Source organism: Magnolia sinica, chromosome 17 (genome assembly GCF_029962835.1).
Source record: "Magnolia sinica isolate HGM2019 chromosome 17, MsV1, whole genome shotgun sequence".
Lineage (NCBI taxonomy): Eukaryota > Viridiplantae > Streptophyta > Magnoliopsida > Magnoliales > Magnoliaceae > Magnolia > Magnolia sinica.
In genome coordinates this window covers 33,279,919-33,302,774 of record NC_080589.1, presented here as the reverse complement: position 1 = coordinate 33,302,774, position 22,856 = coordinate 33,279,919, and the positions used below count along the sequence as shown (strand labels likewise).

Here is a 22,856-nt window from a genome sequence, read left to right as displayed (position 1 = left end):
AGTGCAACCTAATCACACTATCGTTAAAACCCTATCATATTTGTCTTCAAATCTCTTTGCATTCTCATGTATAATGTAAATATATACTTCTCCAAGTGTATAACCCAAATATACAAAACGTGGATTAAATGTGTAATTATATGTTACTTTCATTCATTTTTTTTCAGGCATTGCTTTGAATTAGGAATGGTGTGTTGTTATTAATGGGATCTTCATGAGGGTAAACTTCATTTTGAATTATATGCTACGGGAGGGCAATTCAGTTTTGAATGAGCTTATGCAGATAAGAAGTTCAAGCAACAACTCCTTCGTTATATGCTGCAGGAGGGTAATTCAGTTGTGCTAAGGATAATTGTTTAAGTCGAAGGATGCCCATATTTTGGCATGTTTTAAGAATTCTGAATGGCTATATTTTTTTTATTCTTTTTTGGTTTATAACAAATGTACATTTTGTATGATATACATGCCTTATACGATAGGTGGGGTCCTTTTTTTGTGGGGCCTATCCTAGTTCATGTACATTTTGTGCAGCTATAGGTCCATTATACGATACACGAGGAAGGTGAACTCCATTTCTATTTTTTCTTTTTCTTTTTTTTATGGGGCCCACTTGAATTAATGTACATTTTGTGTTGTTTAAATGCATTATACGATATGTGATGTATGTTTCTTTTTTGTGGGTCTTCAAGAATTCATGTACAGTAATTTTGAAAAATGATGAAATTACATATTGAAATTCTACTTATGGATGTAATGAAATGCTGTTTACATATTGAATTTTTACCTTTGAGATGCGATAACGATCAAGGAAGTTGAAGTCATGTAAGTGACAAGTTTAGAGATTGTTGGAGGCTCTTCAATTGAGTCGGTGCTTACTTTTGATGATTTACAAACACAACATACTTGTATAATAAATATCACATCTCCAAGCTTAGGTGTTGAATTGCAATTTTTGTCATCTTAATTGTTGGGTTTGATTTTGATGCTTCTTACCTTAATTAGTATTCGACAGGTCCGGGCTGGTGCTGTTTTGGGATGTACAGTATCCTATATAACTCTATTCAACATCCAAACATGACATTTAATTTACCAACTGACATGACCTCTTATTTAACTAAATTTTGTGACTTGAATTTATCTATGTAACTATTACTTTTGCTTTATCACCTACGATTATTATTATTATTATTATTTTTACTTTTTTGCTATTTTTTTATGTAATTTCTTTTAAGGGTTTTAAATGAATGAAGATTGAAAACTGGAAATAGAAAAATAAATTATAATGTTCACTAAAATAAACAACCATATCACATCTCTAAGTGAAATCACTTCACACTTATACAACCATATCATATCCTCAAGTGTAACCTCATCATATAGTCTATCAATTATATCACATTCTTAAGTGGATCCACCACACCAACTTTTAAACAACTATATCATATCCTCAAGTGTAACCTCATCACACAGTCCATCAACTATATCATATTCTCAAGTGGAATCACATCACACTATCGTCTCAACCATGTCATGTGCTCAAGTGCAACCTAATTACATAGTCTATCAACCATATAATATTCTCAAGTGTAACCACATCACATTATCATACAACCATATCATATCCTCAGGTGCAAACTCATCACGCTGTCCATCAATCGTATCACATTCTCAAGTGGATACATACCCCATCACATTACACACTACCATACTACATCCTTAAGTACAACTCCATTACGTTGTCCATCAACTGTATCACATTCTCAAGTGGACACATCACACTCACACAACCACATATCATATCCTCAAGTGTAACCCCATCACATAGTCCTTCAATTTCTTTCATTCTCAAGTGTAACTTCATCACACAGTCGTACTACAATATCATATCCTCAAGCGTAACCTCATCACATAATCTATCAATTATATCATGTTTTCAAGTGTAACATGATCACACAGTCACACAACCATAGATTATCCAATGTCATGACATAGTCCATCAACCATATCATATTCCCAAGTGAAGATCATTTATCACACTCTCACACAATCATATCATATTTTCAAGTGCAAATAGTCCATCAACCGTATCGCATTCTTCAATTTGGAACCACTTTACATTGTCACATAATTATATCATATGCATATGTGCAACCTAATCACTTGGTATATCAATTATATCATATTCTCAAATGTAACCACATCATACTATCACACAACCATATCATATCCTCCAATGCAACCTCATTATATAGTACGATAACTATATCACATTCTCAAGTGGAACCATATCACACCATCACACAACCATATCATATCCTCAAGCACAACCTTATCATATAGTCTATTAACTATATCATATTCTCAAGTATAATCACTTCACACTATCACACAACTATATCATATCCTTAAGGGTAACCTCATCACTTAGTCCGTCAACTGTATCACATTCTCAAGCGTAGCCCCATCATACTGGGACAATATTATATCAATGCCTTAAGTATAATCTCATCAAATAGTCCATCAACTGTATCACTTCCACAGATGCATGTACCTATTCTGATATAGATTGTACTCTCTTGCATGGTGTCTGCCACTTCTTTTATTTATATTTGGAAAATTTCCAACCCTATAAAAAAATACAAAAAACAATTTATCTTACCTACATTGGAACGCCTTCTAATAATCCAGTAAATGCTTGTGTAACCGCCAGTAAAGGCATGTGGAAATGCCAGTAAAAAGCTTGTATATGTGCAGGCCAATGTTTATTATATTTGATTGTAACGTGCATTTTTTTTTTGTTTACATATTTAAAATTTAAAAGATAATATTATATAAATGAGTCTAGATCCTCTGTTATTTGGTAAATAGGGATTCCCTAATTGCCCAGTCCTGATTGGTCCACGTCACCACTCACTAAAAAAAAAAAAAAACTAAAAGCAAAGTACGGATTCCAAAAAAAAAAAAACCAGAAAAAAGAAAACGAGAGCGAGGGAAAAGAAAAAGAAGATAAGGGGGAGAGTCATTATTTATTTTGGCTAGCTTGTAAAGTGTTTACAATGGGTAAAGAATTTCATACAGTTGGGAATAACTTGGATGATCTGATTCATGAAAGTTGTTGTGCACGTTTCTTTTATTGTTGAATTCGAAATTTTTAGATGAGTTGATGTATCAGGGCATGCACTAGCAATGGTAAGCCATTATTAATTAATTAATTTTTTTAAAAAAAATAGAAGCTACACTACCAAAAAAAGGGGCAAAGGATTCAGACCACGTTACTTTTTTGCTAGGATATAAACCGTAGTTATAATTACTACGATTTTAATCCATAACTGAAAAGGTGCCACACCATTAACAATCAACAGTAGTGTAAGGGGCTCTATACAGCCTAAAAAATTATATGATTTCTATCTAATCCGTCCATCTATTTTGAAATATTATTATAAAGCATGAAACCAAAAATTAGCTAGATCGAAGGCTAAAGTGGACCACACAGTAGGAAACATGGAGATTAAATCGCATTTGCTTCCTATGTTGTGGTCCACTTAGGCCTTTAATCTACATTATGTTCGGGATGATGAGCTAAAATAATTTATTAAAATTAATGGATGGAATGGATAATGCAAATACATCATGGTGGGCCCCACGGAGCCCCTGAGAGGACCGTCCACGGCCCTACGCCCAAATTTGGGCGCGCGCTCAAAATGGGGCCGCACCCAAGTGTCACCCCATTTCTCTCTCTCTCTCACTCCATACCCTAACCCGTCCTCTCATCTTCATCCCTCTCTCTCTCTCCATTCCCAATCCCCTCTCTATCTCCGTTCCCTCCGTTAGCACTCTCCCTCTCCCTCTCCCTCTCCCTCCTCTTCTCTCAAGCTCTCACACCCTCACACCTCCTTCAATAGCACCGGCTCTTCAGCAGCGCTGCCTCTGCCGGCTCTCCGTCTTCCTCTCTCGAGCTACTAGGTAATTCTTTTTATTGATAACTTTAGAGGATACTGAGTTGTTTTTCTAGTTTTGACATTATTAATTACAATATATTGAACTGATTCTGTTTGTGAATTTTGTTGTTCTTCCTACTCGGTGGTGGATTGCATGCATCATTTGTGTTTTTATTGAGTAGAAATTTCTTTAAAGATTCAAATTTATGTCGTTGTTGAGGTAGTTTTGTCCGAGAAGAGTTTGTGATAATCAGTTTCTGTTATGCTGAAATTTGATTTGTTATCATGTAGTTTTAAGATTGTTGGATACATTGTTTTCAATGGGTCTTTTTTTATTTCTTGATCTTCTTCTTCTTCTTCTTCTTCTTCTTCTTCTTTTTTCTGTAATTTGTAGTTGTTATAGAGATTAAAGGATTTAGTTCAGTTGTTATTGACATAGATGTGCTTTTTATGGTGGCGATGGTTATGAAGATTTATTGTGATTATAGATGCTCAGTCATGTGGTTTTGTTTGTATAACACATCTTTCTTGTTTCATGTTTTGAGTTTAGTCTTCAATGGCTAATGATGTTTTATGGTATTTGAAAGGATATTTGATACGTTCTTGTGTCTTCATTTTTATTATTTAGTATATGTACAACACCATTTTACAAAACTAAGTTGATGTTATTGTAGTATTGGTTTGCTTTTGCAGTCCTGATCCATGTTTGGCTGTTCCATGTGTCATTCAAGAGCTTTGGGGATATTGCTAACATCCCCATGAAGGTTGGGACATTAACATTCCCCATATATGTTTAAATATATTCTATTGTTGATATTTACTAAAGAAAAGAATCTTAGATTTGGAAATAGGAGCCTCTCGTTTTGCTTTTAATCACTAGTGTTACAATTGGTTCATTGAAGTGAAGGGAAAACACATGAGATGCGATAAGATTGCCAATGCACACTGTACAACCAGTGGTCTCCATGAATGAAAAGAACCATATCACCTAATGGAGGATGATTTAAGAGGAATTATCATGATTTTATTTTTATTTTTGGTAAGATGATGTTTTCTTCGATAAGAAAAAAAAAAAAAATTCAAAAACAAAATCCAATTCCCGATTTTTGACCTGTACAACTCATGCATAGTTTTTTGGGAGATTTGTGGCATCCCTACGGTTCATGTTTTGCAAAATCCCAAAATTGAAATTTCTCATATCCATGAAGATTTGAACTCTTGGTGATGATTTTTGTCATACTTGTTTGTTGCCCAGGCATGGAACAATTTTCAGGGATTTTGGTTTGACATGATCTCAAGTCTGTTGGTCATGGTTGATGTCATGAAGTGATTATACAATTTATTCTAATGATAGATTTTTCATTTTTGGTATTTGTGTGGCTCTCAAATGCTGTGCATGAACTTGTAGTTGTGATCAGTTACTTAATCATTTCACCATAAACATCTCTTAAGAACTCATCATTGCATTATGATTGTTCTTTTTTCTTATTTTTTTAGGGCTGCAGAGAAGATGAAACCCAAGGTTAGAATCTCAGGTCCCTGAGAAAGATGTTTCCAAAGACAAGCATTGAATTATCTTAGGCAGGTAGTTTATAGTATTAACTTGCTACTCTGCTTGTAAATCTTGAAACATCACCTTGGTCTAGAGCAGAGGAATTGTAGGATCTTCAATGCAAGGCAATAGAACTAATTTTGCTTTTGAAATCTCTTCAGGAATTAGGAAGTTGCTTATGCAAACCAGTCTAAACCTGCTCTATGCTGTCTACCTTTTTTGAAGATCTTGAATAAAACTAATGTCGTTGAGAGGTGAGATGTGCATTCTGTGGAAGATATAGGGAAACTACTTCTCATGATCTAGTTTTGCTGTTGATATGATTATTTTGTGCATTCCCGTCATGCTTGAATAGTCTAGATCGATGAACCATCTCCATTTCAACAAAATGGGTTTGTTGGGACACCATTCATGTCCTAAATCATGAGGACCCTGTTATCTCTCAATTAATGTCTCATTTGGCCATCCTTTTTACCTTGTCATATCATTTTGTCAAATTGTATTTTATGTTTTTAAGACTTTATAAATTCTTTAATTGTTTCTATCTTGTTTTTTAAAAAATATAACAAGGTTTGACTCTTTGTTCAGGTTCCCAACATATGACTGTTGTAGAATATGCACCATCTCAACGTGTTCCAAAACCGTGGCCTAAAAAAGATGGCCGTGAAGGGACCATATTCAAAGGTGATAATATTTTATCAAGAAAAGAATAATACAGAAATAAAGAATGAAGCTGGCAATGAGACATCACCACTTGGGATAAGGACTCCTCTTCTCAAGATGGTTCAAAAACCCCAAAAGGTAGATTGACAAACAATTTACAAGATTTTGCTAAATCGATGAGAATTCCTGTTTCAAATTCCTTTTTTGAGCCTTGATGATTGGTGAAACATGATTTGTAAAGCTGAGTAGAGGTAGTAACATGATTTGTTAGCTATGTTGGTAGTAACAAGGTGACAGCCTACTGTTGAGTCTATCATTTGTTGTTTCATTGCTGTAAGTATCCTTTTTTTCGTCCTCTTTATATTTATTTGCATAAAGTTTCATTGAGAAATGCTGTTATGAACCTATGATATACATTTCTAAAATGCATGGTGATTGATTGGGTCTTTTCATCTGGTGGTCTGCCACTTGGATGGGCAATAGCCCACATATTGTAACAGTCAGACAATTCTGTTCAACTCATCATTTCAAGTTTGCCTTCATCATTCTCAAAGGTATTGTTTTTAACAAGCAAGCATTGATTTTATCAGTTGATATGCCAATGAGATCGAACTTTGATTGATTTGATTTGTAGATGCTTTTTTTAGTGTTTTTTTTTTTCCATTCTATGAATTGGTTTTGCAGAGGTTTTAGCTATGGTGTTGATGTCTATGGTAGTGTCTGATGATTGATGTGGGTGAATTCTTTTTCATTTTCTTTGTTGATTAGTGATCCTCTTTCCCCTTCTTCATGTGTGTTTGGAATGGTTCTATGAGTGGAACAGATCATCTGTTTCTTTATCTACTGCTAGTATACATCAGATTCAAAGCAAGTGCTATATTTTAGTTAGTATTTGCTTTATTATCTTAAGTCTTGTGATTGAAGTACCTTGACTGCTAGTATTTGCTTTCATGCTGGAAGAGACGGCGTTTGAAGTGTTGAATTTGAATTATCAATGGGATCTATTGGATCAAATTCAAATCTTGAAATCAGGATCCATTTGTATTCAATAAATATCTGATTTATCACATATAAAGATCTGATCCTACACATAAAAGATCTGATCTGTTTGTAATGGTGATGCTTAAAATTCAGATCTTTTTGTTTCTTTTTGCTGTTTTTCTCCAGACCTTATTTACAGTGCCAGAGGACTTGCAATTCAATCAATGCATTTAAGAGAATTCAGATCTATTTGTGCATGCCCTCCTAGGTATCTTCTTCCATAGGGAAGTTGATCTTTAGTGATAAGTTTACCAACTCATTGATTCAAGCATTTAGGACATGATGGAGCAGGATTCTAACAGGTTCGCTTGCAGGATTGTCCATTTTAGCTTTAGTAGTCTTACCCAAATGGTCCAACTATTGATCATAGAAATTGAATAAACTTGCTGGAATTTCAGATTAATTGCTGAAATTTCACCATTATTTGCTACTTTTGTGATTAAATACTCCGATTGTCATATTTCAGTATTGGAAATTCATAATGATCTGTCCTGCTAGGAGCAAATCAATATCACAAGTACAAGCTGAAAAAGCAACCTAGTTGAATCCTTGGAGGAGCTTGCACCTGCTTGCACATTAGATGTGAATTTTCCTCCATGGTAATATCACCCTGAAACAACAACTTGTTTCATCATTACAAATGAATTTTATTTTGCCTCGGTTATAGATTGAAGAATCCTTGGAGGAGCTTGCGCCTACTTGCACATTAGATGTGATTCGGTCCCTCTAAATGCACATTAGGTGGAATTTTGAAAATGCTTGATGGTTAATTTCAAGAGTTTTTCCGGCTTCTTCTACTATCATCTGAGGACCTCAAAGGCCCAACTAACTTGAGATTTTTCTATGCAGGCTGATGTATTTTTAGCCCCATAGATCAATGTTGCCACTACAAGGTTCAATATTGAAATGGTAAAGTTTTTAACTATTTATTTTATCTTTGTTTTTCGCATTCTTCATATCGTCTTCTTCTGAATGCCCATTCAATTACTAGAGGAATGCTGAGAAACTTAGAATATCCATTTTCTCTTCATAAACAAGATGAAAGCAACAATTAATTCCTGATTTCTCCATCTATTGTTCTTTTGTAGTAAGGAGCTCATGAACCTGAGACTCTTAGCATTGTAATGTCCTAACTTAATCTTCCACTTTGCCATATAGTCTGTCTTGCCAATTGGTACATGTGGGGCCACAAGATTTCATACCATAGTTCTTTAACAATAATGTGTATGTAGGTCAGGTTCAAGTTCAAATCAGACCTGATTCAGTTATATACAAAACTGGTATAAGTTGGTTTTGTCTAATTTCTAGTTTCTCACTTAATATAGATTTCCAGCTAAGCACCTCACTGCATGTTTTCTTTATCATTGGATGGGATCCATTAACCTAATCAGTTGACCCAAATCATTTGTGTGCTTAGTTCTTTAGGGAAAAGAAAGAGGTTATAAAGATAAATATTCTACAATGCTGGCTCCGCGAACGTCTGCATTACGCTTGAATTTTCAATTTTTATTTTTTATTTTTTATTTTTGTACCAACTGGGTACATGATTTAGTAATCCTAACCGTTGATTTAGTAAGGCTCACAATGGTGGATCACAAATTAAAAATATAATATTTGGTAAAATTCTAACCTCCTGTTTCTATCTATAAAATAAATGGTTAGTAAGAAATGATGGCAATGGTCACATTCAAATGAAAAGACCAATCATTCGATGGATGTGATATTTCCTTTCTGGATTATGTTAGTGTGAGTGATTTCAGCGTTTCAGATGGCTGAAACTATGGCCCAAATTATAGTACCCGGCTTCCTTGGATCCCTGGATCGGACGAATTCGGTGGATCCCGGGGCCAACCTTGATATATGTGCCTTACATCTATGCCATCCATCCATTTTGAGATCCTATAAGTGAATAAGATCCAAATCTTAGGTAGACTACACGGTAAATATTGGCGATTGAATACCCACAGTTAAAAAACTTCCTAAAGGCCACCGATATGTTTATTTGACATCCACCTGTTTATTAGGTCAGAAAGACCTAGATGAAGTGACCATACAGATTTTAGCTTGATCGAAAACTTTCATGGCCCATGAGAAGTTTTTAATGGTCAATCACCACTGTTTTTTTGTTGTATGGTCAACCAGAGATTTGGATCTGCTTCATTTGAGGTTCATGCCCTGAAATGAGATGTCAAAACGGATGAATGATGTGGAGGTTGCTTAGTGGTAGACACTGAGATCATGGCTTCGACTGCTCATGTGGGGTGTGTGTGTGTGTGTGTGTATAATATATACAAAAAAAAAAAAAAAAAAAAAAACAGCACCCTCATATTAAGATTGATCCTTTTTTTTTTCCTTCTTTCATTTCTGTGGTTTGTGTTTATCCCTCTTCAATCTCTCCAAAATTTCTGATTTTATTTTTTCTTTTTCAGAATTACATGTTCTTCCATTTATAGATTACTCCATCTTAACATTCAAAGGTGGAAAACAATGAGCTATATCATGTTAATATGAACCGATATTTGACTTTAATGGTGCAACAGGTGATACATTCAATCCATGGTGATAAGAATTTTAGTATTGTACTGCTGAATCTTTATAAGTGATACATTCACGATAAGTAATTCAATGAATCATGATTTTGAATGCTGCTATTCTTAACCTATATCAGAATATGTATTGATTTGGTATGCATACAGTTATTCAGCCTCACATGCACATGATAAAAGAGGGAACAGGGGAAAAAAAGGATAGAAAATATCTGCTTGTGGGTTTTGTTCTATTCAGCCTCACATGCACATGATAAAAGAAGGAACAAGGGAAAAAAAGGATAGAAAATATCTGCTTGTGGGTTTTGTTCTCAAGAAGATTTTGTATGGAAAAAAAAAAGGTGTATGGAAAAAGGATTTTATGTTTCTACATGAGGGTTTTGTTCTCAAGAAGATTTTGTATGGAAAAAAAAAGGGTGGGAATTTTGAATCTTTGAATTGGTGCTGAAATGGTCTGATTAGGGTGGAATTTCAGTCTTTTTTTTTCGCAGCTGAGTTTTTGCTGAGTGGTTTTTTAAATGAAGAAGCTGAAAAGCTCTTCTTTTTAGCTTTATTACTCATGAAAATGGTGGTTCTGGTGTGAGAATTTTAGGTGGGAGGTTTTCTTATTGTGTTGAAATTGTTTCTCATTTGGCTTTAACTTTTGTGTTTGCATTGGTTTTGTGTATGAAACTTCATGTGGAAATTACTGGCTTTTGGGTTATGGTGGTTTTGGTATATTATCTTTGACAGTGAGAAGTGGGTAAGAGATTTTCAGAGTAGAAGAAAGGATGGAAAGGAGAGATTTCCTGTTCTGGGAACTAACTTTGCTGGATTTGGTATGGATGGAAAGCTCCAATGCAAACCTTCTCCTTCTGTCATAAACTATGAAGGTCAGTTGGGTTCTCTTATTTTTATTTTTTTATTTTTAACTCCCTTCTCTTCACGCATCATCTGTTTGCTAGGAACGTCCTGACACAGGTTTAATAATAAATTATATATGCTTGTTCGGATTGGCTTAAAATGATGAGGAGTTTGTTCAGCCCGCGATTTCTATGAGATTTTGAAAGCCAATTGCATGGACAAAGTCCACGGCTAGACATAAAGATTTTGTTCACCGGCCATAAGGTTCCATTTAACAACTGGCTCTAATGTGTATGTGCACCAATTAGGAACTCTACCCAATCCATGGTTCTAATTGTTAAAGGGCACTACAAGGCTCTGTATGGATTTGCCTGTTGACTTTTTCCATGTGTTAAATTTGTAAAAAATTTGTAAGAAAAAAAAATGATGGTCATAACCTTGGTTTTTAAACCCAGAAATCAGAATGTATCAGACAGTCGAACTGGATTGAGAGCAATGTAACAGCTATTCAGCAAATGCAAAGAGCATTACCAGGAGCATTTTGTAACAGATTTGGTCGCCATCATCAGCTCTATTTTAGAACTTGGAGAACCTGCAAACGAAGTGCTTGAAAGCCACAATGTATTACAAGATCAGTTACAGGCTCCTCAGATTTGTTCTCAGGTACCTGAATCACTGGATGTAAAATGCAGTGTATCTTCAACCATAAAAGTTGGGAGTATGAAACAAATCCATGAATTCATTAAATATTCAAACTTCAGCAGTCAACAAAACAAAGAATGAGGGCATTCAGAAAGGAATGCATGTAGCCAACTTATACTTCTGTTGAGGAGACATCTGATACTTCAGAAAGGAATGCCTGCACCAGTAATGAAGGAGATCAGCTTGAGTGCTTGACTATGGATGAACCTCAAACGATACCAAAGATACCGCATTAAAGTTCATACATGTATTTACTTTTGCGGATTTTCTGTTAGTCTTTTTTTGGTAGGAAGTGAGGTAAAGGGAAGTATTTTAGCATGGGTCTGATGACAGTTCGAATTGTTGTTATATCCAAGTATGATATAATGACTGTTTGAGATGCATATCAATTCCATATTCCCTGCATATCAATTGTCACACCCTGCAAGAGTACCCAAGATTTTCTCTTCATACGCCAGATAGTACGATCAAGAAATTGTTGATATAGAAAATTTTCAGCATTGCATTTGTAGGTGTATATACATTGTGATGAAAATTTCATTCAAAATCTAGCTTTGTCAATCTTAATTCTTGTCAGCATTGCATTTATAGGTGCATATACAAAATCTTCTTGAGAATAAAACCCACATGACAAAACCTTGTGTTTTTTGACAAGGGGGAAGAGACGCTCTCCAAGTATCTGCTTTTGGTGGTGAGGAGGTGCAGCCGCAAGCATGCTAAACATCTTCGTCCCCTATGAGGCTCCTGCCCCAACAGAGTTAGAAGCTGGAGATGGAACTATAGTTCCGTTGTTCATCTCTCGCTGCCTCCTACTGGGCACGTATTTAGTTTGTCCAGCCCACTGCCATATATGAACCACATCAGATGACAAATCAATGCATGTGTTTGTGCACACATTCGTGCATGTGTTTATAATTTAATGCTTCACAGATTGTAACTCTGTGATGGAAGCTATGTTTTTGAGGTTGCAGGAGTAAGTAATGGCATATGATCAATTTTAAACTACTTAGATTGCTATTTTTCTATAATTTTCCCAAAGATGATTTCTTGTCATATTTCTTATTTCCCATCTCATTCATGTGCAGTGGAATATGGAAGAATTTCGTAGGAAGTATTTGGAGATGGAGTCAAAGCTAAAGTTTGAACATGTTCTTTTTTTGTAATTCTTATGATAGGTTGAGCAAAGTGAAGTATTGTTTACTTAGAAAATGTGAATGTGGGATGCATTGTATAATTTGATTGCTATTTGTAATAAATGCATTGTTTTTTTTTCCTAATTGCATTTTATGTACTATTCCTATTAGCATTAAGCTCAGATGAGTTATCAATCACAGCAGGTTCTTGTAATGGAAACAGGCACAGCTATTGTTTAAATTTTTTTTAAAAAAAATTTAATAATAGCTACGGATTTTAGCCGTAGCTCTTGTTCTGAAAATCGTAGCAACGTATAACATCAGCATATTGCTACGGATTTTGTGCTACTTTTAGCTACTGATATTATTCGTAGCTGTAGATACATTTCTTAGCTACGGCTAGATCCGTAGGCCATAGCATTTGCCCCTTTTTGTAGTGCTAACTACGGCTAATAGCCGTAGCCTTTGATCTAAACACCGTAGGCATAATTAGTTAGCTACGGTTTTTATTCGTAGCCTTTATCCCTTTTCTGGTAGTGATTCCTCTTGCTTTAACACCTAAGATTATTATTATTATTTTTACTTTTCACTATTATTATTTTTTTGTTATTTCTTTTGAGAGTTTTAAACAAATGAAGATTGAAAACTGGAAGTATAAACAAAATCCTATAATCTTCGCTAAAATAAACAATCATATCACATTTCTAAATGAAATCACTTCATACTCACACAACCATATCATATCCTTAAATGTAAACTTATCATATAGTCTATCAATTGTATTACATTTTCAAGTGGATCTACTACACCAACTGTTAAACAACCATATCATTTCCTCAAGTGCAACCTCATCATACAGTCCATAAAGTGTTTCACATTCTCAAGTGGAACCACATCACACTATCATACAACCATATGATATGCATCTTTGAGTGTAACCTCATCATATAGTCCATCAATTGTATCATAATCCCAAGTGGAATCACATCACACTATCGTCTCAACTATATCATGTGCTCAAGTGCAACCTAATCACATAGTCCATCAACCATATCATATCCTCAAGTGTAACCACATCACATTATCATACAACTATATCATATCCTCAGGTGCAAACTAATTGCGCTGTCCATCAATCATATCACATTCTCAAGTGGATATATACCTCATCACACTATCACACTACCATACTACATCCACTTGAACAACTCCATCACGTTGTCCATCAACTGTATCACATTCTCAAGTGGACACATCACACTCACATAACCATATATCATATCCTCAAGTGTAACCTCATCGCATAGTCCTTCAATTTCTTTTATTCTCAAGTGTAACTTCATTACATTGTCGCACTACAATATCATATCCTCAAGCGTAACATCATCACATAGTCCATTAATTATATCATATTTTCAAGTGTAACATGATCACACTGTCACACAACCATGGATTATCCAATGTCATGACATAGTTCATCAACCATATCACATTCCCAAGTGGAGATCATTTATCACACTAGACAATCATATTATATTCTCAAGCGCAAATAGTCCATCAACCGTATCACATTCTTCAATCTGGAACCACTTCACACTATCACATAATCATATCATATGCATATGTGCAACCTAATCACATGGTATATTAACTATATCATATTATCAAATGTAACCACATCATACTATTATACAACCATATCATATCCTCCAGTGCAACCTCATCACATAATACGATAACCATATCATATTCTCAAGCACAACCTCATCATATAGTCTATCAACCATATCATATTCTCAAGTAGAACCACTTCATACTATCACACAACCACATTATATCCTTAAGGGTAACCTCATCACTTAGTCCATCAACTACATCATATTCTCGAGTGTAACCACATTATACTGTGACAATATTATATCAACGCCTTAAATATAATCTTATCACATAGTCCATCAACAGTATCACTTCCACAGATGCATGTACCTATTCTGATATAGATTGTACTCTTACATGGTGTCTGCCACTTCTTTCATTTATATTAAAAAAATTTTCAACCCTAAAAAAAATACAAAAAAAAATATTTATCTTACCTGCATTGGGACGCCTTCTAATAATCCAGGTCATTCCAATGTACAAACACGTTAAATCGTACATTTTTTTTGTCAAGTGGGAGTACACCATCTATAAAAATCCAAAAATGTAAGGAAAAAACTATACAAATATTCAGATGGGCACTACAAATAAAAAGTTCCTCACCTATCATATAGCCCAGATACAGGCATATAAGAAATGACCCATCGTATCAAGTAGATATACTTCCCAATGAAAAAGCTACCTAACAAGTTATGTGGGTTTGATCATGAGGTATATGTTATATCCAAACCGTTCATCCATTTGGCGAGCTCGTCTTAAGGCTTGTGATGAAAAGTAAGACAGATCTAACTATCAAGTGGATCACACTGCAAAAAGCAGTGGGGGATTGAACGTCTACCATTGAAACCCTTTTTAGGGTCACAGAAGTTTTGGATTAATATGAAATTTGTTTTTCCTCTTCATTCAGGTCTTTGTGACCTCATGAGCAGATTGGATAGAGAGTGATGAGGTTACACTTGAGAATGAAAGAAATAGAAGGACTATGTGATGAGGTTACACTTGAGGATAGAATATGTGGTTGATATGTGGTTTTGTGAGTGTGATGAGGTTACACTTGAGGATATAATATGTGGTTGATATGTGGTTGATTTGCCAGAATCTTTTACTATGGAAAAAAATTAAATAAAAAGACATTTTTTCGGAGAAATACATTATTACAGAGTTATGCAATGGTGATCACTTGGATGTGGATCTGAAACCAAGGTACATTTTATGTTCTTCTTAGCCCTTATAAAAATGTAGTCATGCTTATTTTAACCAATTTTTTTTTTCTGAAAGATGAAAATTTTATTAGGCAAAAACAGTGGGAAAAGAATACACCGAGCCAGGCCCAAAAAAAAAAAAAAAAACACTGTACAAAAGGGCCACCAAATCTACAAACTACAAACTGCATTAGGGCACCCACACTCTGATCATGATGGATACCCTGCTCGTGGATGGGGTTGTCCTTAAGGACAAGGGTCCTATTTCTGATGTCTCTGGAATTAGGGAGAGTATATCGTGATGAGCGTAGGCCGATCTACAGATTTGCTAGAATCTTTCTCATTTAGAAAGGAAAAATAAATAAATAAGCAAATTTAAACAAAGAGACATTTTTTTAGAGAAATACATTATTACAGAGTTATGCAATGGTGATCCCTTGCATGTGGATAAAAAGATTGGATAATCTACAGGTCAGCCTACAATCATCAACATATTTTTTTCACATTAAATTACAATTTTGAAGGGTGAAAAGTAAAGAAATTCAGTTTGCATATTTCATCCATTTTCAACCTTAAAAATCGAAATTACTTGCTTGAAATCCATGTTGATGCATGAAACTCATGCATAGATATCATATGAAAAAGAGTAGTTTTATAAACAACAATGCGACTTATCTCAATTCAGGGATGAAAACCTATATATTATTTGCAGTAGTCTTAAAAATGTTAATTTTCTTTCTGCAGTAAATCTGACCAGAAATAGCTGAGGGTAAACAGTCGCATGTAAACTGTCAACCGTGATGAGTTTGCACCTGACACTACTGTATCACATTCTCAAGTGGATCCACCACACTATACTGTCACACAACCATATTATATCCTTAAGTGCAACCTCATCACAGTCCATAAAGTATTTCCCATTCTCAAGCGGAACCATATCATACTATCACATAACTATATCACATGCATCCTTAAGTGCAACCTCATCATAGTCCATAAAGTGTTTCACATTCTTAAGTGGAACCACATCACACTATCACACAACCATATCATATGCATCCTCAAGTGTAACCTCATCATATAGTCCATCAACCATATCATATTCTCAAGTAGAATCATATCACACTATCGTTTCAACCATGTCATGCGCTCAAGTGCAACGTAATCATATAATCCATCAACCATATCATATCCTCAAGTGTAACCATATCATATTATCATACAACCATATCATATCCTTAGATGTAAACTCATCACGTTGTCCATCAATCATATCACATTCTCAAGTGGATATATACCTCATCACACTTTCATACTACCATATCACATCCTCAAGTACGACTCTATCATGTTGTCCATCAACCGTATCACATTCTCACAACAAAGCCAGAAAGTTGATTTTAGCTCAATCGGTGAGTTTTAAACAAATTGCAAACTTTCTTCACGAACATTGAACTCTACAAGACATTATTTCAAAGGGAAACAACAATAGCAAGAAGGACTATACCTCCACAAATTTCAATTTGAAATCGAGGCTTCCGAAATGTTGCGCAAGCTCATACTCATCTCGAAGGTATTCCAATATCTGGGCATAGTTTGCAACGTGCCAAGCAATTTCAGATTTGAACGATGAGAGTAGCAAGCATGAGATGCATCCAATTATGTGCTAGCTTATAATTCTAATTCGATATTTTTGGAAGTCAATTCAGAAAACTGGTATTTTGATTTTGCAGTCCAAGTGAACTGTCAGAAGAAATTTGCTAGGCTTTAAACTGTTCCTGAAGCATTTAGGAACGGTTTAAACCATTCATAATTGATGATTTTAGTGTAGTGGGAAGAGCATAACCGCTTTATCGTATCACATTTTCAAGTAGATCCACCACACCAACTGTTAAATAACCATATCATATCTTCAAGTGCAACCTCATCATACAGTCTATAAAGTGTTTCACATTCTCAAGTGGAACCACATCACACTATCATACAACCATATCATATGCATCCTTAAGTGTAACCTCATCATATAGTCCATTAACTGTATCATAATCTCAAGTGGAATCACATCACACTATCGTCTCAACCATGTCATGCGCTCAAGTGCAACCTAATCACATAGTCCATCAACCATATCATATCTTCAAGTGTAACCACATCACATTATCATACAACCATATCATATCCTCAGGTGCAAACTCATCACACTGTCCATCAATCGTATCACATTCTCAAATGGATATATACCTCATCACACTATCACACTACCATACCACATCCTTAAGTACAATCTCATCACATTGTCCATCAACCGTATCACATTCTCAAGTGGACACATCACACTCATAGAACTACATCAACCACATATCATATCCTCAAGTGTAACCTCATCACATAATCCTTTAATTTCTTTCATTCTCACGTGTAACCTCATCACACTTTTGCACTGCAATATCATATCCTCAAGTGTAACCTCATCACGTAGTCCTTCAATTTCTTTCATTCTTAAGTGTAACCCCATCACACTGTCGCACTACAATATCATATCCTCAAATGTAACCTCATCACATAGTCCTTCAATTTCTTTCATTCTTAAGTGTAACCCCATCACACTGTCGCATTACAATATCATATCCTCAAATGTAACCTCATCACATAGTCCTTCAATTTCTTTCATTCTTAAGTGTAATCCTATCACACTGTCGCACTACAATATCATATCCTCAAGTGTAACCTCATCACACTATGATAGCATGATGTGGTCATTCTATTTGAGAATGTGATATGGTTGATGGACTTTGTGATGAGGTTGCACTTGACGATGTGATATGCTTGTGTGATACTATGACGTGGTTCCAGTTGAGAATATAATAGGGTTGTTTATTTTACAAAGATTATAGTTTATTTTTATATATCCAGTTTTCAATCTTCATTCATTTAAATCCTTCAAAAGAAATAATGAGAAAGAAAGAAAATAGAAATTCAGAGGTCCTAAAAAAAAAGTAGCAGCTACCTAAGAAGATTCAAGTGACAAATTTTAGTTAAATGCAGGGTCATATCACTTAGTGAATAAAATGCCATATTTGGATGTTCAATTGAATTATAACAATACAATACAATAAAGTAAATAACGAAAGTGGGTTCCATTCCATTCACAATCAATGTTATTGTAGTTACTAAACAACAAAGTTGGAGCTAATAGTTAGCTCCATTCCATTCACATTCAAGGACTTACACCTTACTGTGGTTACTTGCATGTTCAACTACTAAAATGGACTAAACTATTTAGCTTACCATTTTGCTGAGAACCATTCCATATTAACATCTTAACAAACATCACCCTCAGCTCGCATCAATTGCAATTCAACACCCAAGCATTGAGATGTGTTTGTAAATTATTAAAAGTAAGCACCGACTAATTGTAAGAGCCTCAAAAGCCTCCAACAATCTTCAAACTTGTCACTTGCATAACTCAACTTCCTTTGCCATTATCACATTTCAAAAGTAAACTTTCAATATATGGATGACATTCAAGTGCATCCATAAGTGGAATTTCAATATTTAATTTCATCAATTTTCAAAATTACTGTACATGAATTTTTACAAACCCACGAAAAAAAATAAGCCTCACCTATCATATAATGCACCTAAATAACACAAAATGTACATGAATTCAAGCGGGCCCAATAAAAAAACAAATGGGGTTCACCTTTTTCGCTTATCGTATTATGCACCTAACATGTACATAATGTACATGAACTAAGAAATTTTTTTCTTTTCTTTTTAATTATTTATTTTGAGAGAATTAAATGAATGAATATTGAAAATTATATATATATATATATATATACACACACACACACACACACACCATATCACATCCTTAAGTGCAACATCACCATGTAGTCCATCAACCGTATCACATTCTCAAGTGGAATCACATCACACTGTCACAACCATATCATATCCTCAAATGCAACATCATCACATAATTCATTAACCATATCACATTCTTAAGTAGATATACTTTATCACACTATTACACAACTATATCATATCCTCAAGTGCAATCTCATCACATAATTCATAAACCGTATTACATTTTTACGTGGATATACTTACACTATCACACAACCATATCATATCCTTAAGTACAACCTATCATATTCTCAAGTGTAACCATATCACACTATCACTCAACTATATCATATCCTCAAGTGTATCATCTTCATATAGTTCACCAACCGTATCACATTCTCAAGTGGAGCCACATCACTTTCACACAACCATATCATAAATCTTCAAGTACAATCTCATCACATAGTCCATCAACCGTATCACATTCTCAAGTGGAACCACTTCACATTGTCATACAATCATATCATATCCTTAAGTTTAACATCATCATATAGTTCTTCAATTATATAACATTATTCAATTTAGAACGACTACACACTGTCACGCAACCATATCATATCCTTAAGTACAACCTCATCACATAATCCATCAACCATATCATATCCTCAAGTGTAACCTCTTCATATAGTTCATTAACCGTATCACATTCTCAAGTGGAGTCACATTCTCAAGTGGAGTTACATCACTTTCACACAACCATATTATAAATCTTTAAGTACAATCTCATCACATAGTTCATCAATCGTATCACATTCTCAAGTAGAACCACTTCACATTGTTATACAATCATATCATATCCTTAAGTTTAACATTATCATATAGTCCTTCAATCATATGATATTAATCAATTTGGAACCACTACACACGCCACATAACCATATCATATCCTTAAATATAACCTCATTACATAATCCACCAACCATATCATATTCTCAAGTGTAACCATATCACACTATCACTCAACCATATCATATCCTCAAAGTGTAACCTCTTCATATAGTTCATCAACCGTATCACATTCTCAAGTGGAACTACTTCACATTGTCATACAATCATATCATATCCACAAGTTTAACATCATCATATAGTCCTTCAATTATATGACATTATTCAATTTGGAACCACTATACACTGCCACACAACCACATCATATCCTTAAGTACATCCTCATCACATAATCTATCAACCATATCATATTCTTAAGTGTAACCATATCACACTATTACTCAACCATATCATATCCTCAAGTGTAACCTCTTCATATAGTTCATCAACCGTATCACATTCTCAAGTGGAGCTATATCACTCTTACACAACCATATCATAAATCATTAAGTACAATCTCATCACATGGTCCGTCAACCGTATCACATTCTCAAGTGGAACCACTTCACATTGTCATACAATCATATCATATCCTCAAGTTTAACATCATCATGTAGTCCTTCAATCATATGATATTATTCAATTTGGAACCACTACACACTACCACACAACCATATCATATCCTTAAGTACAACCTTATCACATAATCCATCAACCATATCATATCCTCAAGTGTAACCTCTTCATATAGTTCATCAACCGTATCACATTCTCAAGTGGAGATATATCACTCTCACACAACCATATCATAAATCCTCAAGTACAATCTCATCACATGGTCCATCAACCGTATCACATTTTTAAGTGGAACCACTTCACATTGTCATACAATCATATCATATCCTCAAATTTAATATCATCATATAGTCTTTCAATCATATAACATTATTCAATTTGGAACCACTACACACTGCCACACAACCATATCATATCCTTAAGTACAACCTCATCACATAATCCATCAACCATATCATATCCTCAAGTGTAACCTCTTCATATAGTTCATCAACCGTATCACATTCTCAAGTGGAGATATATCACTCTTACCCAACCATATTATAAATCCTTAAGTTCAATCTCATCACATGGTCCATCAACCGTATCACATTCTTAAGTGGAACCACTTTACATTGTCATACAATCATATCATATCCTCAAGTTTAACATCATCATATAGTCCTTCAATCATATGACATTATTCAATTTGGAATCACTACACACTGCCATACAACCATATCATATCCTTAAGTATAACCTCATCACATAATCCATCAACCACATCATATCCTCAAGTGTAACCTCTTCATATAGTTCATCAACCGTACACATTCTCAAGTGGAGCCACATCACTCTCACACAACCATATCATAAATTCTTAAGTGCAATCTCATCACATAGTCCATCAATCGTATCACATTCTCAAGTGGAACCACTTCACATTATCATATAATCATATCATATCCTCAAGTTTAACATCATCATATAGTCCTTCAATCATATGACATTATTCAATTTAGAACCACTACACACTGCCACACAACCATATCATATCCTTAAGTACAACCTCATAACATAATCCATCAACCATATCATATCCTCAAGTGTAACCACATCACATTATCATACAACCATATCATATCCTCAAGTGTAACCTCTTCATATAGTTCATCAACCGTATCACATTCTCAAGTGGAGCTATATCACTCTCACACAACCATATCATAAATCCTCAAGTACAATCTCATCACATGGTCCATCAACCGTATCACATTCTCAAGTGGAACCACTTCACATTGTCATACAATCATATCATATCCTCAAGTTTAACATCATCATATAGTCCTTCAATCATATGATATTATTCAATTTGGAACCACTACACACTGCCACACAACCATATCATATCCTTAAATATAAGCTCATCACATAATCCATCAACCATATCATATCCTCAAGTGTAACCTCTTCATATAGTTCATCAACCATATCACATTCTCAAGTGGAGCCACATCACTCTCACACAACCATATCATAAATCCTTAAGTACAATCTCATCACATAGTCCATCAATCGTATCACATTTTCAAGTGGAACCACTTCACATTGTTATATAATCATATCATATCCTCAAGTTTAACATCATCATATAGTCCTTCAATCATATGATATTATTTAATTTAGAACCACTACACACTGCCACACAACCATATCATATTCTTAATTACAACCTCATCACATAATCTATCAACCATATCATATCCTCAAGTGTAACTACATCACATTATCATACAACCATATCATATCCTCAAAGTGTAACCTCTTCATATAGATCATCAACCGTATCACATTTTCAAGTAGAACTACTTCACATTGTCATACAATCATATCATATCCTCAAGTTTAACATCATCATATAATCCTTCAATTATATGACATTATTTAATTTGGAACCACTACACACTGTTACACAACCATATCATATCCTTAAGTACAACCTCATCACATAATCCATTAACCATATCATATTTTCAAGTGTAACAATATCACACTATTACTCAACCATATCATATCCTCAAGTATAACCTCTTCATATAGTTCATCAACCGTATCACATTCTCAAGTGGAGCTATATCACTCTCACACAACCATATCATAAATCCTCAAGTACAATCTCATCACATGGTCCATCAACCGTATCACATTCTTAAGTGGAACCACTTCACATTGTCATACAATCATATCATATCCTCAAGTTTAACATCATCATATAGTCCTTCAATCAT

The 22,856-nt window shown here is 34.6% G+C and overlaps 1 long non-coding RNA gene across 1 annotated transcript; it reads right to left on the bottom strand.

Moving 5' to 3' along the window:
* Positions 1–1,431: 1,431 nt before the first annotated feature.
* LOC131231660 (uncharacterized) lies at positions 1,432–19,805 on the bottom strand. Its single transcript, XR_009164490.1, has 3 exons — positions 19,761–19,805; positions 19,314–19,428; positions 1,432–1,518 (listed from the first exon to the last, which is right to left on the bottom strand). It is a non-coding gene; the product is annotated as an uncharacterized LOC131231660 (long non-coding RNA).
* Between the last annotated feature and the right edge of the window lie 3,051 nt (positions 19,806–22,856).